The sequence below is a fragment of the Berghia stephanieae genome, chromosome 2 (genome assembly GCF_034508935.2).
Source record: "Berghia stephanieae isolate SIO BIC M18660-M18661 chromosome 2, UCSD_Bste_1.3, whole genome shotgun sequence".
In the NCBI taxonomy this organism is placed as follows: Eukaryota; Metazoa; Mollusca; class Gastropoda; order Nudibranchia; family Aeolidiidae; genus Berghia; species Berghia stephanieae.
In genome coordinates this window covers 83,369,919-83,374,918 of record NC_088361.1, presented here as the reverse complement: position 1 = coordinate 83,374,918, position 5,000 = coordinate 83,369,919, and positions in this window count along the sequence as shown.

Genomic DNA, 5,000 nt, shown 5'->3' with positions numbered 1-5,000 from the left:
TAGTTGTTTTAATTGGAAAACTGAAAAGTGTTCATGCATGAGACTGTGTGTTTAATCAATATGAGTCCTACGTTTTGATTACTTCACAACCAGTCATAGTATTAGTATATTAAGGGGTTATCACATCTCACACGTAGCTTTTAAAACAATGTGTCATATATAGAAATAATTTCTCCGTGTTAATTACCGTACCTTAAAGCCATATCCACATTGTCATACAATTACCGGTAGCATTAGGTTTAGTTAGTTGATCACCCCTTTGGATGAGTAAAGTTATCCGATTTTAGTTTGTAGTATACCGTTAAGTCACCTCTATAAATAAAACACAACGCTATTTTATGTCATCGTCGCTAAAGATACACATGATATTACTACTCTGATAATGTAATAATTAAGTCATATGGAGAACTTAATTGGGTTTAAACTTAAAAGCACGCTGGTTATTCTTAAACTCGTGTAGAAAATTGCCCTGTCATGTCTTTACTTTTTGATGTCATTTTTTTTTTTTGTGTGACCTCGAAATCGTTGATCACGCCAGCACGAAGGTATTGAAGATCGTTATTGTCGTCAATAACCATTTTGTCTCTGCGCTTGCCGTACTTTTAACATATAAATGACACGGCTTCAGCCTGATAATGTAACCGCGTCTTTAGAGAATTAAGGCCATCTGTATCCACCGCCCATGAGTTGTTTACATTTTCATTAAAACAAATCACATCTACACACCCCGCGAAATTTTATCTTCAGTTTGCGGCGATTCTCGGCTTGGTGATGTTGGGAAACCGTAATCTCATTTTCTTTCTAACTTATAGGCCTATATTTTGTATTGTTACTAATCAACACCCCTTTTTGACGGTGCCGTCGCGTTTTTATATGTATTGTATTATAATTATTTGTATTTGTATTATTCCCATGACTAATCACCAGTTTCTAGATCATTTCAGAGTTCACAGAAGTTGGAAGACGACAGAGGACAGGACCGGATTCATTTTGTAAGATTTCATCTAGAATGGTAAGTTTTCAGGGGCTTTTTTCAGTTTCGTTCGTCATTTTCTTGGACTCCAACATTATCCCACCACCAGTGTCTAATCACTATTAATTGTTTGAGTTTCAGATGGACCATCCAGGAAGACAACGAAATTTCAAGGGAGTCGACATCATCTACAGGTAAGAAATTTAATCTTTTTATCGTGATTTAAAAAAAAATCATGTTTGAATTTTACAAACTGAAATAGTAGATACCGATATGCCACCTTAGATTGCCTTCAGCATTAATCAACATGAGGTATTTATGAAAGTGAACAGATTCATGGAGATAATTCATATTCGAGAGATTAACTGTTGAGGTAAAAAAACAAAACAAAAAACATCTAAGTTATTGTTAATTATATTAGGTGGTGAGACTGCATTTATTTCAAAACATTATTTCTTCAATAATCTATTTATATACAAATTCAACATATTAAGAATTACGTTTTTCAAAAATTCACTACAGGACGGAATCAAGAGACCGGATTGGATCGTGTATTCTTCAAAGGATTGGATTCGTAACGGAGACTTCATCACGAGGTAGGAATTAATTTCTTTTCTCTCTCTCCTCCTCTCTCCTCTCTCTCTCTCTCTCTCTCTCTCTCTCTCTCTCTCTCTCTCTCTCTCTCCCTCCTCTCTCTCTCTCTCTCTCTTCTCCACTACTCTCTCCTCCTCTCTCTCTTCTCTATCTCTCTCTCTCTCTCTTCTCTATCTACTCTTCTCTCTCTCTCTCTCTCTCTCTATCTATCTCTCTCTCCTCCTCTTCTCTCTCTCTCTTCTCTCTATCTCCTCTCTCTCTCTCTCTCTCTCTCCTCTCCTCTCTTTTCTCTCTCTCTCTCTCTCTCTCTCTCTATTCTCTCTCTCTTCTCTCTCTCTCTCTCTCTTTCTTTCTTTCTCTTGGCTCAGTTCACCGTGGAAAGAGTTGTAGGGTAAGGACATGATATTTTAATAATTATTGCTAAACAATTAATTTGACAATGATTGGATAAATGATAAAGATTTATATAGTACGAGTACGACTTTTTAACAGCTGTAGACTGTAAACTCCTACTGAAGAAAAAAAATTAGACGATAAAAGCAGGGTTGCCAGTTTGGCATTTTAAATGCCAGATTCCAAAAATCTGGCATTTTTGAAAACCGTTTGGCATTAGAAAAATCATTTGGCATTTGGCATTTTCATTTGGCATTTTCTTTTCTTGTATATTATACTTCAAATGACACCTTTTCTTAATTATTTCTAAACGCGTAAAAACAAACATCTTCACATTTCTTTTACATTCTTAAAATCCAACCGTGGTGTAGTGGTTTAGCACTCCACTTAGTAGTCAGTAGGTAAATAATTACCCCAACAGGAAATTTAGTATAATTAAAAAAAAAAAACGAAAAAAAAGAAAAAAAAAAGAAAAAGAAAAGAAAACACGCAAGCCACCAGGATATGATAGTAAATTGTCTATCAAAAGTGAGTAGTTTTCTTAGTGGGGGTGGGAGTCAACAGACTTTGGCATCTTTTTGAGTGTTTTGGCATTTTTTGAGTCTTCCCTTGGCATTTTGTTGAAAAATAATCTGGCAACCCTGGATAAAAGAAATCACAAGGCACCAAGTGATCAAAGATGATATGAAACTATTCGAAACTTATGGCACATATCAATGTAATATTATAATTTACTGGCTGATGATCATATAGTAGCTTTGTCTATAATATTTTTGAGGACTTTCCTTTAAATATATGGTAATATTATTCGTTTGCGTTGTGTTGTAGATGTTAAATACAGTCGAGATACCTAGGCGGCCTCGTGCTCTAGATAGAATTCTAAGTCTAATTTCTTACACTACAGATAATAGACGTCTTCGCTTACAGTTAAAGCTTTATTCGTTGTAGTAAATTCATTCCGAATCAAAATAAAATGGATGGATTTCAATTTCAGGGTCCGTAATATCGAACCAAATTGGTCACCCCAAATTATCTGTACACGCCCATACACAATTCCAGTATCCATACGCTTCACTACAGTGTGTCACATAACTATACTATAACGCCGTCACATAAAGCCTTTTCGTGTGTTTACATAGCGCTCTTTTTCACGGTGTATTGAATTTTTTTTTATATATAATAAAAAAATCTTGCACTAGACTAGACATAAAAATCGACATTCATACCAATCTGAACTGAATTCATCTGAATGAGTATAATCCACATTAATTAGACTGTTAACGGTTTTTTGAAAAGTAAATTTAATTTGAAAGCATTGAATTCAATAGCTTTTAACAGCCTCATATGCCAAATATTTTAAACTTTGTCAGCTGTGTAGTGTTATATGAGTCAATATTGGAGGTCAAAATAATTAACTGAGTTATGCCCCTTTGTATTTTAAGAACTGAGATTCTTTGCAGGTGATTTTTACAATGAAGCACCTCAAAATACAAGGAAAGCTTTCATGTGCTTATAGAAATAGTGAAATAACGATAAGTATTCAATTGTAAGCTTCAATTTATTAGACAAAGACAGATACTGTCTTACAATTCAATACTTACCGTTATTTTTTTCTTCGAGCTTCAATCAGCACCATTTTAAAGGAATAGTGTATCTGCACAATATATCAAACTTTGAAAAAAATCCCAGCCGACAATTTGATGTATATGGAAATTGTAGAATGAACAAATCTAATTTATGACTTTTGTTAGACTCCGATCTCACCATTTTCTGATCCATTGTTTGGAATCCACAAACAGAGTTTTACAAACTGAAATCATAGATTCCAGTATTCCACCTTAGATTGCCTTCAGCATTAACCAACATTTGGTATTTACAGAAGTGACAATTTTTCTCCTGATAATTCATTTTCAAGAGTTTGATTTTATTTTTTAATTGGCGAGGTCAAAAAATTATTAGTTACTATTATCATTAAGTGCAGGCTGCATATCTTTCAAAACATAATTTCTTTGCTAATTATCTGTTTACCAATTCAAAACATAATCAAGAAATACATCTTTTATTTTTAATTCACTAAAGGATGGCATGAAGATACAGGATTACACCGTGTATTCTTCAACAGATTGTATTCGTAATGGAGATCCAATCTTGAGGTAGGTATTCCATTTAGTTCTCTCTCTCTCTCTCTCTCTCTCTCTCTCTCTCTCTCTCTCTCTCTCTCTCTCTCTCTCTCTCTCTCTCTCTCTCTCTCCCTCTCTCTTTCTCTCTCTCTTTCTCTCTCTCTCTCTCTCAAACCTTCTGTATCTCTCCGTCTCTCTCTATCTCTTTTTCTGTCTGTCTCTCTGTTGGCTTAGTTAACTGGTGAAGTAAAATACTAGCGAAAGAGTGAAAATGGAAAGGCTTCATATGGGAACAAATCAGACAATGGACGTTTCGGGTACAAACCCTTCGTCAGCACAATAATACACAAATAAACGTGGAAAACAAATAAAATATAATGAAAAATAACTTGTATAGCCTCAACCTCCCCCCCCCCCTCCCCTTTTTAATTTTTTTATTTTTTTATTTTTTTTTTTCTGTTGACGTTGTTGCTTTGTTTGTTTGTTTGTTTTTTTGTTTTTTTTGTTGTTTTTTTTTTTCTCTTCTCTCCTCTCTTTTCTATCTATCTATCTATCTATCTATCTATCTATCTATCTATCTATCTATCTGTCTGTCTATCCATCTATCTATCTATCTATCTATTTATCTGTATATTCCACTTTACTATCGCATCGCCATCTGATTCGACCTTCGCTCATCCAACAAACCCCCCCCCCCCCACCTTTCTACTACTACTATTACTACTATTACTACTACTACTACTACTACTACTACTACTACTACTACTACTACTACTACTACTACTACTACTACTACTACTACTACTACTTATATGTCTTTTATCTTCCATTATTTTCTGGAAAGTTCTGTTCCCTGACGCTGACCTTTTCTTATCAATTAGATCACCCCCCTGGCGCACCCTATCCTCTACCCACGCCAT